Consider the following 13075-nt stretch of genomic DNA (forward strand, 5'->3'; position numbering starts at 1 on the left):
AAATACAACCTTATGCTAGAGATGGAGGTGAGTTGATTCTTCTCCTCTCAAGCATAGTAGTTAAGTTATTAAAGAAATCAGATTTTCTGTGTACCCTTATTTTAATAAGATACGGTTTTCAGAAAGGAGTAATTTATCAAAAACAAGTTTAAAATGGCAACTAATTTCCAAAGATATGGCTATTATCTATACACTTTGGAAAATTGGTGAATGAGAACATTATGATTGCAAAATCTCCACTTATGATTCTCATAAAAGCATGTCATTTCTTTCCTAAGAGAATGATCTTGCTTGAGCCTTGTATAATTTTTCTCTTTTGAGTACTAGTGAGAAGAAACACCTTTATTCCTTCAGTAGATATTTCTGTATACCTTCTATTGTGCCGGAGTTGTGCCTGGCCGGGGGTAGAAAGCTAAACTAACACAGAAGGTCCCTGTTATGATGGAACGTTTATTTCATTGGAGAACTAGACTTTATATTATGGTTGTAGCAGGCAATCTAATTAAATTTTTTTTCTTATTTCTAATGCTCATGATTTATGGTTTTCACAATAGCTATCACATAATTATTCTGACATTATACACATATGGTATTACTAGATAGCCATGGCTGTGAAATGTGGTTCCTTAGCAACTGCAAATGTACCTTGGAAAGGCAAAGAAATTGTCATGAAATCCTCTTGGACAGCAAGTCCTTATCAAACACTGTAGGTTAACTGGCAATATATTATTTTTTTAGTATGCAGTGAAAAAAATTTTAGGTAAAAGAGCCTAATTTAAAATGGCATTTTTTTTGTGTGGTGATTTCTTAATGTTGGAAGTCACCATTGTTGCTTAATAAGACTAGACAAGGGGCGCCTGGGTGGCGCAGTCGGTTAAGCGTCCGACTTCAGCCAGGTCACGATCTCGCGATCCGTGAGTTCGAGCCCCGCGTGGGGCTCTGGGCTGATGGCTCAGAGCCTGGAGCCTGTTTCCGATTCTGTGTCTCCCTCTCTCTCTGCCCCTCCCCCGTTCATGCTCTGTCTCTCTCTGTCCCAAAAATAAATAAATAAATAAAAGTTGAAAAAAATTAAAAAAAAAAAAAAATAAGACTAGACAAGATGGTGGGGTATCTGAAATCTCTTGCCCAGGGTATGTAGTGTGCTGTGAGCAGTGCAGGAATGGGGCCAATTTCCAGATTCGCCGTCTTCTATTCTAGTGTCACATTCACTCTGAATTAAAATGATCTGAAAGGAAAATTCTTTAGGCTCTAGGGGCTCCCAATTTTAGAGGTTCCACCCCACAATATATCAAATATAGGGGCGCCTAGGTGGCCAGTTGGTTGAGCTCCTGACTCTTGATTTTGGCTCAGGTCATGATCTCAAGGTCGTGGGATCAAGTCCTGTGTAGAGCTCCATGCTGAATGTGGAGACTGCTTGGGATTCTCTCTCTCCCTCTCTGTCTTTTTCCCCATTTGCACTCTCTTTCTCTCTTCCTCTCTTTCTCTCTCTCAAAACAAATAAGTAGACTTTAAAAAAACACAAACATAATAATGTACCATACCCGATATTAAATGTAACATAAAATGACTCAAGTATTAGGTTGAAAGAGCAGGATTTCTCAAAGTATAATGAGAAGCAACATTACCCCTGCCTCCCACCTACCCAGACGCTCTGGAGTAAATTCTTTCCCTACACCTGGATAAAATCTTAGATCCCAAGACCCATCAGCTTACTCTTAGACAGTCAGAAGTCTTCCAGTCATCTTGTCAAAAGAATCATCTCATGTAATTGTAATAGCTATGTCCATTCCAGTGTGATACCCCGCGAAAACTTCAGCGTTGGAGTTCTCCTTTCCTCCAAATTTGGCAGAGATCGGAGGCTGACTCTTGTTCTTGTGGGAGCATTTCTGAGCTCCTGAGAAACTCAGTTGCAGGGTCCTTGCTGCTGAGCTTTCCTGAGGTGGTCAATGCCTCTCCTGGGGCTGGCGCTGATGATGCATGTCCCCAGCTCAACATTCCTCAGTGGTTTTCAGTGAGGTACTCACTTTGAAGAAAGCCTTCTTAGACATCATCTTTTAAAGAAATAAGCACCAAAATCACACTCTTTTATCTGTCATCATCGGGAGTGCAGTGATTTCCAAAAAGCTGTCCTTATTCCTCAACTGTAGGAAACTTCAGCTGACCCCTGACATGTAGACATTTTTTTTCAGGTATGAATCAGGGCAAGTGCTCTGTGCTTTCAAAACTCCAGGTCACACATGTAATATAGCCCAAGCCCCAAGAATTATCTAAGTCAACTGACTACAATACTAACTCAGTGTGGAAGCAATAGGCCCTATCAAGAAGGACATGAGCTGGGAGATAGACTGAACTGGGTTCGAATCCACAACCCCTCGTTCCGTTCCCTGGCATTGTGTGGGCCATGTGGAAAAGACAAGTCACTCAAATATTTGTTAATTTAATAAATCAGTAAGTAATAACTCAAATTAGTTCATTCATGATTCATTCTTCAATGTTTGGCCTAAAATACATGTAAGGGAAAGATTTTAGAAGCAAGATTGTACAGTAGGGTGAAAATTAAATACATCAAGAAGTAAGGGCAAAAGAAAGATGCCAACAAAAACCTAAGATACATCCAGAGTTAATTTGACTACACACAGTGTATGTCATCACAGTTTTGTCATTGCAGAGGTGGACCTATGAGTCCCTGACATCTAATAGTTGCTCATTAATTACATGGTGGCCATCATTATTGAAGGTCTCTATAGTTTGTCACTGCATAGACCGCAGCGATGTATCTGTTTCCATTTTACACTCTGGTTTTCATTTCCACTGAGGTTATCATGGGAAGATAGAGATGAATGGATTTTGAAATAAGGATGGATTGATCAGGATAAGTGAGCTGTCCTGTTGGATAATAGATGAAGTGCTGTCTAAACTAGAAAAAAGCTCTCTGAACCCACTTATAGAACCAAACAATATCAGTGGAGAAATACATTATGTGATTACTCATAAAAAGTGTAAATATTCATAATTATCATCATGGGAGAGGAAGATGCCACAGTCATCATTTGGATGATTTTTGTTTCTCTTGGTGTTATCATTATCATTATTATTATTATTAACTGGCAACCAGTTTTTGTTGAATAGTTAATAAGCTAAATTCTTAATGTGTGTTAGCTTGCTTAATCCTTGGGTGAAAGCATTTGTCATCCTCTGATAGATACAGGTATTGAGGTTAAATTTGCCCAACATAAAACAGGATTCAAGCCTAAGAATGCTTTTAAACTGCCTCTTAGCCATTACGTTATTTATGAGCCCTAAATAAGCTCTACAACAAGTGTCTGCCCACCCACGTTTAATGCACTGAGTAGAGAGATAGACACTTTATAACTTACTCTAGCACAGAATTAGATGTAAAGTAGTAATGACTTTGATAGTGGCTCTTAAGAAGTGACAGGACATGAGGAAACTTCAGTGACTACCACACTGTCATTTCCAGGCTATGTCAAATTATAAAGCGATAGCCATAACAATACCAAAGATACTTTTGTTGTGGATAATTGACCTTATAAATTGTATGAACTATAACATCATTAGGAACATTCAGAGTGTGTGTTGAGCTCAAACATACAATCTAGAAAAACAGCGTGCTTGATGTGCAAACATAGCTTCAAAAACATCCCCTAGACATACTCCTCTCTCTCTAGTATTTGATAAATGTTGTTGTCCATAGCCCTTTCTTTTGAGAATTTGGAAAGCATTAAGGATATGAACTGTGTTCAGGAAATTTTATTACTAAAATTACTAGAGGAATTTGGTTTTGATGCTTATTCTCTGATAATGTTTAGCAGCAGGAACTGGAGAGCCGCCAAGCTCAGCAAAGGCCATCATGTTCTGTCCTGTGTATATTGATATTAATTTGCCCTATTTGTCAAGGAGGAAAGGAAAACTCAGGGAAATATATAGAAAAAGCAAAATGCTTAGCCTAGGTCATGCTTAAACTCAGCATTAAGTATCTGTTTAAAAATAGATGAATCAATAGAGCTGATACAAAACTATTTGCTTCATCCACTTGGAATGTGCTTATCACACGATTTAGACTTTCTTTTCTCTTTAGAACTCCATTCTCCATGCTTTAAGTTCAGCAAGCCTTCATTTTGGTTCTCCCTCCTGAGACACAGGGTATAAAACGTTTCTAACCTTCTCTGGCTACCACGCCCCCCTACCCCACATCACAAATCAGGTGTGTGTGAGATGGTTGTGGTTACCGAATGTGCTAGAGTGATGACCTGATATGTAGAGGAGGGCACGTGGAGCCCCCCGGTTGCTGTGATACTCTCTCAAATGGCTTTAAAGCACTGAATCATACAGTCAACTCGCTAGTAGTTAGAGGTAGACAACTGAAGGAACGAATGTTTCAATAATCGTGGTCTGTGATCTGAAGTAGGGTAGTGTACCCAATCTAAACATTATCTGACATGTTCACCCTCCCTGATGGAAATACAGTGCCACAATTCGTCAGAGCCATCAGAATTTATAGAGGCCCATCACATGTACTCTAAAGACAAAAAAAGCATTTTTTTGCCCCAAATTTTCCTTCATATGTTAGAGCTGATAAATATTTAGAAACAGCGTATACATATGTCTACACATTTTAATAAGGTATTGAATCTTTTTGACAAGGCTACTTTGTTTCCTTCATGTGCTAGGAAAATGTGAATGGAAGAATTATAGAATGTCATCTTTTATTTTACATCATTCTTTTGCTCTCTTTTCAAGTGAAAAGCTAGACTAAAATACAAAACCAGCTAAAATGATCCAATTTAAGCAACTCTGCTTTTTCTGACTTGTTTATTTATCTGAAAGTGTTCAGCAATATTTTAGGTAGAAAATATTATTAGAAATAGGATATATGCCTTTAGGGCAATATATTGATCCACTTAATGGTGCACACACACAAAATGGTAAATTGAATGCTGAGAGCCCTAATTCATCTACAATTTGGAAAGCGTCAAAAATCAAGAAGTAAACTTACACATGATTTATTTCTTTGCTTGCAAGCTGTGGGGAGCTAGATGTGGGGGAGCATATTGGATATTAAGATACCTAAATGAACCCAAGTCACTCTAAGTTAGAAGTTGAAGAGCAAAACTGCTAGCAAACCAATAACAAGCTCCTGCAAAGACCACATTTCAAAACCATATTCCTATATTTAAATATAGTTTAAATATGCCCGGGTGGCTCAGTCGGTTGAGCATCCAGCTTCAGCTCAGGCCATGATCTCATGGTTTGTGGTTTCGAACCCCGCGTGGGGCTCTGTGCTGACAGCTCAGAGCCTGGAGCCTGCTTCGGATTCTGTGTCTCCCTTTGTCTCTGCCCTTCCCCCGCTCATGCTCTGTCTCCCTCGGTCTCTCAAAAATAAACATTAAAAAAAAAAATCAAAACTGTATTCCTTGAGAAACAATTGTTTTTCCAAAAACAAAGAGAAGATGTTCGGAACAAAGTTTATATTCGAAGATTTTGGAGAATTTGCCCACTGCATCCCATCCCCCACCAAAGTTTCAAAGGTGTTTTGGTATATTAAAAACTCTAAGATACTTGTTTTCCTTTCTTTTACACAGAGTTTTCTGATTTTGCTCCTTACATCGTCTTTAGAATATCTGTAACTTTTTGTGAAGCACAAGTGTTTCATAAAAAATAACTTGTGAACTCTGATTTGGACTTTTTTGGTGCCCATGCCTATATTATGTAGAATTCACTGCATGTGCTTAGATCTTGCACATTTTATGTAAGGAGTACATGGTAGATGGAGAATTCTTTAAAGTTTGTATTAAGTTGTTTTTTTTTACTTAACGTCTATGCTAAAATTGAAAGTGTTTATTTATACAAAAGGAAAAAAAAACCCACCTGATTTTCAGTACAGACACCTTCTCACTGCTTTGTTGAGTAAGACCTTCTGTTTGCAGATTGTGACTATTCATGAACATGTCTTACTGTATGTAGTCTAAATTAGATTTTCTGGTAGTTTCTTGGCCATGTAAGTTAGTTTGTGTTTGGATATTTAAAATCAACGAATTATTAGAAGTTAAAAAAAAACAAAACCAAAAACAGGACCTAATACTCTTACTACCCAGTTCTCTTTAAATACCATGGGCATGTTTATGAGTTGATGTTACAAATGGAAGTAAAGGTTTTCTAACTGATACCAGAAAGATTTTCTTTTTCTTTTTTATAAACACTAAGGGAAAGGCAGCATAAACATAGATAATAAAGCTTGATTTTAAACAGATGTGTAGGTATTTGTGAAATAGTTTTACAAAGGCAAAACACATAATTAATTGGCCTCGGTAGTTTGCCTCAATCAAGTATAATATAGATGTTAATCAGCATATATTTAAAAGATGAGCTGACAAATCTGATATTTTTTTTCTTAAGTTTTATTATTTATTTTGAGAGAGTGAAAGAGAGCGGGGGAGAGGCAGAGAGAGAGACTAGAGATAGAAACTTCCAGACAGGCTGCACATTGGCAGCCCAGAGCCCGATGGTGGGCTTGATCTCTGAACTGTGAGATCATGACTTGAGCCAAAACCAAGAGTCGGACACTTAACAGACTGAGCCACCCAGGTGCCCCTGATATTCTTTTCTTTTTTTTTTTTTAAGTTTATTTAGTTTTATTTTGAGAGAGAGAGAGAGAGAGCAGGAGAAAGGCAGAGAGAGAAAGGGGGAGAGAGAGAATCTCAAGCAGCGTGGAGCCCAATGCAGGGCTCAAACCCACACACTTTGAGATCATGACCTGAGCTGAAACCAAAAGTTGAATGCTTAACCAACTGAGCCACCCAGGCACCCCCTGATATTCTTGATATTAATTTTCTAGAATGCTTTTATTGTCATTGGTAATGTTAAATAACAAAATCGAAACAACTGTCAGAGAGTAGGCTTATTAGAAAAATAAACTTTGCTGGAATATTAGAAAAGTGACATTATTAAGAGGTTTCCACACGTTGATATGGACATTTTTTCTATAAGTCTAAAATTAAGAATCTAATTAGATTCTTTTCTTACTCTGAGTAAATAGAAACTTCAACCATATGGTTATCCATATATGGCTTCATATATATCCACATAAAACTTCATCCCTTTGGACATGGTCTGATTTTATTATCTTTATTGTGGAGCTGTTGTTTGGCTGTGCTGTTCTTGTTAAAATGAATGGGCATTACTCATAAATCAGGACAAAAGAGTGAAAGGCATCATGCTGTTGTGGGAAAGTTGTAGAATTTTTCTCCTACAAGTGAGATACCACAAATGGCTCTGATTGCAGCATTTGAGAAAAGACTGCACTGAAATCTGTCCAGAAAAGAGCTGAGAGGAAGAAGAGCAAAATGCGGAGAGTCTGAATAAACAGGCTTTTGCAGCCTGAAAAGCCCAAGGCTGAGAAGGGATTTCACCAAAGGCTATAAAATCACCAAGTGCATAGACGGGGAGGACATGGCTTGTTGACCAAATCCACTGACATTTTAAGAAAATCATTTTTGACTTATTAAAAGAAGTACTTATTTACAAAATGGCTAATACTCTCATTAAATTGATAAAGAAGTAGACTTGATGAAAACATATCTACAAAAAGAGTGTGGAAGGAAGACGTGAATGAATGGCATGTAATGAGTAGATGACTACGAAGTTGGGAACACTGGGAATACTTTTCTTTCTTTTTAAATTTTTTTGTTTTTAGTTTAGAGAGACACAAAGAGAGAGAATGTGAGTTGGCAGGAGAGAGAGAATCTTAAGTAGATTTCACCCTCTGTGAGGAGCCCTATGTGGGGCTTCATCTCATAAACTGGGATCATGACCTGAGCCAAAATCAAGAGTCCGATGCTCAACCGATTGAGCCACTCTGGTGCCCCAGGAATCCTTTTCTTATATTTTGTGTCAGAGCTTTAGGAGAGCCTTGTGATAGCATTCTGGTAAACAGGCTGTCAAACAACAACAACAACAACAAAACCAAAAAAACAAAAAACGGCCCCAATTGGTCACTTGTTTGTACTTGCTGATTTCCATGATGTAAATATCCACCATGATTGATTTCAAGCTACCAATAATTTAACAACTGCTTCAAACGTTTGTGAATATTTAACAAATAGTCCCCACAACCCCTCAAATATACCACTTATGCCAACTTACAAAGGCTATGAACAAAGCCATTGTTAGACTCTTCTGGTTAGACCATTAGTCTGAGCCACCATTGGGAGAGAAACCCACACCACCCTCCTGAATTAGCATAATTGGATTAAAATGGTCATTTAAAAGTCTATATAAATTCTTCATTTGGTTTTCATTCATTCATTCATTCGTTCATTCATTCATACAGTCAGTCCCTATTACACCACCATGTGGCATGTGATGTGGGCTGTAGGAACGGGAAGACTTGGTTGGAGAGGGAAGCAAATTGCAGAACTCCAGAGGGTGCTGGTGTATGTCTTCTTGGGCAATATAGAACAGTGTGCCACGCAAGGCAGGTGTTATGTACACAGTATCTACAGGCAAATAAAAGGTGGTGCTGTGGGTTTGAGGACCATGGGGTCTCTACTATGCCCTATCTCAGCTGTAATTATTCTTGAGTCTCTTCCTTTCTTTAACTGCACCCAAGTGTGCATGGTTCTCGCTAAGTATTATGGCTGAGTTGAAAGAAACTGTATAAAAAAATAATAGCGAGACAATGACTTGTAATTAACTGAGTTAACAGCTTCATGTAAGCAAAATGAACAATTTCCAGGGGCTTTTATGTACTTCCACCAATGCATGGAAAGAATTACGACTATACATTTGTTCTAGGAAGTGGCTGGAAGGTGTTAAATTGCTCAGCTCTATTACAAATGAAAAGATTTGCCTAGTAATTAGCATCAAGCCATTCATTTCATAAAAGGGTATTAGTTAATGTCTTGTCATAAAATAGAAAAGATTAAAAATGGAAAAGATGTAGGGCTAACAGCTCTTTCAGGCTGAGAAATGTCTTTCACCCCCACCGAAACTATTTTTATTCTTCTCAAGATGGTTTCAGCCATTCACTATGGCAGTTTCATGGCTCACTTTGTGGAATAAGCAGGAGTTTGGCCTTTGGTGATGTGTATGAGGGGGTGGTGAGGGAAACCCATAGACTAAAAGAGACTTGAAAGAAATATATATCTATATATATAGATATATATATTTAAAATTTTTTAGTATTTATTTATTTTTGAGAGAGAGAGAGAGCACAAGCAGGGGAGGAGCAGAGAGAGAGGGAGACACAGAATCCAAAATGGGCTCCAGGCTCTGAGCTGTCAGCACAGAGCCCAATGTGGGGCTCAAACTCACAAACTGTGAGATCATGACCTGAGCCGAAGCCAGACGTTCAACCAACTGAGCCACCCACGCGCCCCTTGAAAAATATATATTTTTTAATGGACAATACTATATTGTAGTACCTGGGGACATTTGGGGGATAACAGTATAAAGAAACACAAAGGATTGTTATGAAAGTTGGGATAGTGGTTACTTGTGAGGGGAAGAGGAGGGGTGATTGGGATGGGCCAAATGAAAGGTTTTTCAGGATGGCTGGCAAACTTATATTTCTTGGTCCTGGGTGATGGTTACAAAGGTTGTTGCCTTAAAATAATTCAGTAAGCTATGTTATTTGTTTAATGGCATTTTCTAGATCTGTGTTTTATTTTTGCCTTTTTTTTTTTTAACGAAAATGATCATCTTAAAATGGGAGTTCATGTAACTGTTCTTCAACTGGGAAGAAACCATTCATTGATGAAAAATTTGCTTTCAGTTAAAGAAAGTGTCTTGTATTTATTCAGTTGGTCAATAAAAATTAAAGAGAGTGCAATGCTTATATGCAAATTCCAGTTTCCCAGAAACCAGTATTTATTTTTAAAACATTTTTTAATGTTTTTATCTTATTTTTTGAAAGAGAGAAAGAGAGAGAAAGTGGGGGAGGGGCAGAGAGAGAGGGAGACACAGAATCCGAAGCAGGCTCCAGGCTCTGAACTGTCAGCACAGAGCCTGACACGGGGCTCAAACCCACGAGCTGTGAGATCATGATCTGAGCTGAAGTCCGACGCTTAACTGAGTGTGCCACCCAGCCGCCCTGGTATTTCTTTTGGTTAAATGTGAAAAAGACCTTAAGTAGTCCTGATTTTATCGGTTTCAGACAAATAAGTGGATATTTTCTGCTTGTACATGTATTTGGAACTTCCTGAGGGCGTTAAGAAATAATTTAATGCATCGCTATTATTTAGGAATAAATTTTCAAGTATTTGGATATAAAACCTTGGGGTTTCCTAAACTTGATTACATATCACATTTTGAGGAAGAATTGGTAACTTAGTTGTGACCCTGTAAGGGTCATTCATCTCGGTGAACCCCACGTCTAGCCCAACAGTTAGCACACAGTGAGTGCTCAGTGAATAATTGTAGAGTGTGTTAAGAAGTAGCAATAATACAGTGCCTTCAGCTTGACAGATTTAGTAATAATTTTGTCATTCAGATCCTTGCTGTAGATCCAGGTGATGAACATTCCAAAAACATAAGACAGCACGCATAATTCTGGAACGTATTCACCGCTTATAATGCTTACAGTTATTTACAGTATTCCATAGTGGAATTCCATATTTGCATCAGAGTTGCCATAACCACATTCTATCGTTTATTTTTAAAGTAACAATCATGGAAACCGATTGCAATAAATTAACCAGAGATATCTTTTAACTGAAGGTAAATACTTCTTTTAAGAGGTGAATGTCCACCTGCTGAGATGAGGAGCATTGTCAAAACCTGTTTAGTTTATTTAGTGCGGTGCAGCTCACTGTAATTGGTAGGTTTACCGCTGATGCCCAACGTTAGTGCTTCGTGTTTGCTACAGAATTGGAACACTGTCTTAGTAACTGTGCATTTATTAATCTTTACGATTTGCACCTGCTGGAATTTGAGCATCCTGGGCATGTGGAGCTTGGTTCAAAGCGCTGAAGCTACAACCTAGTGTTTCCAGGGGTCCTTCGGGACAGGGCGCTTACTCTAAATTGTAATCCTGATGATGATGAGTGGCTGCTTGGCCACTCCCCCACCACTCCAGGGCCATGATTGTGCCGGCTTAGTGTTTGCAGCACCGCAGGGGCCTTTAAAAGCAGGAAGATGTGGAGGGAGAGATGCAACACATTCCTTTGGGAATTGCTAAAATCTCCTTGTAAAGAAAGGCCTCAAATACCATTTCAGATAATACCCAAATTGACCAAAGTATGTCGCATGGATGATTAGGAGAGGACAGAAGGACTCACGCTTTTGGCCTAATTAGTCATACAGGATGCATAACTAGTGTCATTTCAAAATACTGAGATTACTAGGGGCGCCCGGATGGCTCAGTCCGTTAAGCCTATGACTTTGGCTCAGGTCAAGGATCTGACGGTTGGTGGGTTCCAGCCCCGTGTTGGGCTCTGTGCTGACAGCCTAGACCCAGAGGCTGGAGCCTGCTTCAGAGCCTGCTTCAGATTCTGTGTCTCCCTCTCTCTCAGCCCCTACCCCGCTTGCACTCTATGTCTCTCTCTGTCTCTCAAAAATAAATAAGCGTTAAATTTTTTTTTTAAATACTGACATTACTAAATATATGCATGTATGTATGCATATATGAATGCATGGGAGTATAATTTACCCAACTCCCTAAAACAGGTCTCCATTGTGGCTGAGGACACAGCAGATACACGTCACAGTGCCCCTCAGTTTCTTTCCTGTGCGCGGTGAAGCATAGCAACTTCCTGCAAAGAGAATGACACAATCTATGCGTTTCTACAAAAAATTTCAAAGGGGCGCCTGGGTGGCGCAGTCGGTTAAGCGTCCGACTTCAACCAGGTCACGATCTCGCGGTCCGTGAGTTCGAGCCCCGCGTCAGGCTCTGGGCTGATGGCTCAGAGCCTGGAGCCTGTTTCCGTTCTGTGTCTCCCTCTCTCTCTGCCCCTCCCCCGTTCATGCTCTGTCTCTCTCTGTCCCAAAAATAAATAAACGATGAAAAAAAAATTAAAAAAAAAAACAAAAAATTTCAAAGAACTGTAATATTTAAAAAAAAAAAAAAACACATCTCTGAATTTACCAGAATTGAGTACTGTGACCTTAATGCTTTAAAAATCTTTAAATGATGCTGTCCTTACGCACAGCTTGTGATCAAGCACACGTCTCAAGTAATAAACACTTTGTAAATCATATTGTTTCTTTCCTTGTGAGCTTTTGACAAATTCCTTTAAGTCTTCAAGGCTTCCATTTTGGATGTGTGAGATATGAGAGGACATTTGTTGGCAATGGTATTTGGGCATCTTGGAAGAATATTAGATAAAAAACAATCTAGATGTTGCTTTTAGGTTTTTAACTACTGAAAGATATTATGAATTAAATGAATTTTATGGGGAGCCTGGGTGGCTCAGTCAGTTAAGCATCCGACTTCAACTCAGGTCGTGATCTCATGGTATGTGAGTTTGGTACATGGGACTCTGTGCTGACAGCTCAGACCCTGGAGCCTGATTGGGATTCTGTGTCTCCCTCTCTCTCTCTGCCCCTCCAACTGCTCGTGCTCTGTCTCTCTCTCTCTCTCAAACATAAATAAACATTGAAAAAATTTAAAAAAATAAATGAATGAATTTGAAGATAAGAAAACCATTGCATATTTGTGTTGTCTGTAAGCTTTGCAAGAAAGAGTGGAAGCATCTAGGGACTTGAAGTTGGGTGTGGTCATGAGAGAATGTGCCTAAATGTGGGAGGGGAGACAAGAACTGCTCTAGGCAAGAGGAAGAAGTCCAGCTATTTGAGTTATGCAGGCAGAAAGCTCACTGGTCTGTAATGAATTAAAAAAAAAGTCTGATGAATGGATAAAGAAGATGTTGTGTGTAGACACACACACACACACACACACACACACACACACACACACACCTTGGAATACTACCTAGCAATCAAAAAGAATGAAGTCTTGCCATTTGCAACAATGTGGATGGATGCTAAGCAAAATAAGTAAGTCAGAGACAGATATCATGATTTTACTCCTATATGGAATTTGGTAAACACAACAGAT

The 13075-nt window shown here is 38.9% G+C and overlaps 1 protein-coding gene across 1 annotated transcript in view; it reads left to right on the forward strand.

Moving 5' to 3' along the window:
- SGCZ (sarcoglycan zeta) overlaps window positions 1–13075 on the forward strand; it is a 1125109-nt gene that overhangs the window by 90964 nt on the left and 1021070 nt on the right. The gene's annotated exons all lie outside the window — the stretch shown is intronic.

This window comes from Herpailurus yagouaroundi, unplaced genomic scaffold, assembly GCF_014898765.1.
Source record: "Herpailurus yagouaroundi ecotype Mexico unplaced genomic scaffold, PumYag 181, whole genome shotgun sequence".
Lineage (NCBI taxonomy): Eukaryota > Metazoa > Chordata > Mammalia > Carnivora > Felidae > Herpailurus > Herpailurus yagouaroundi.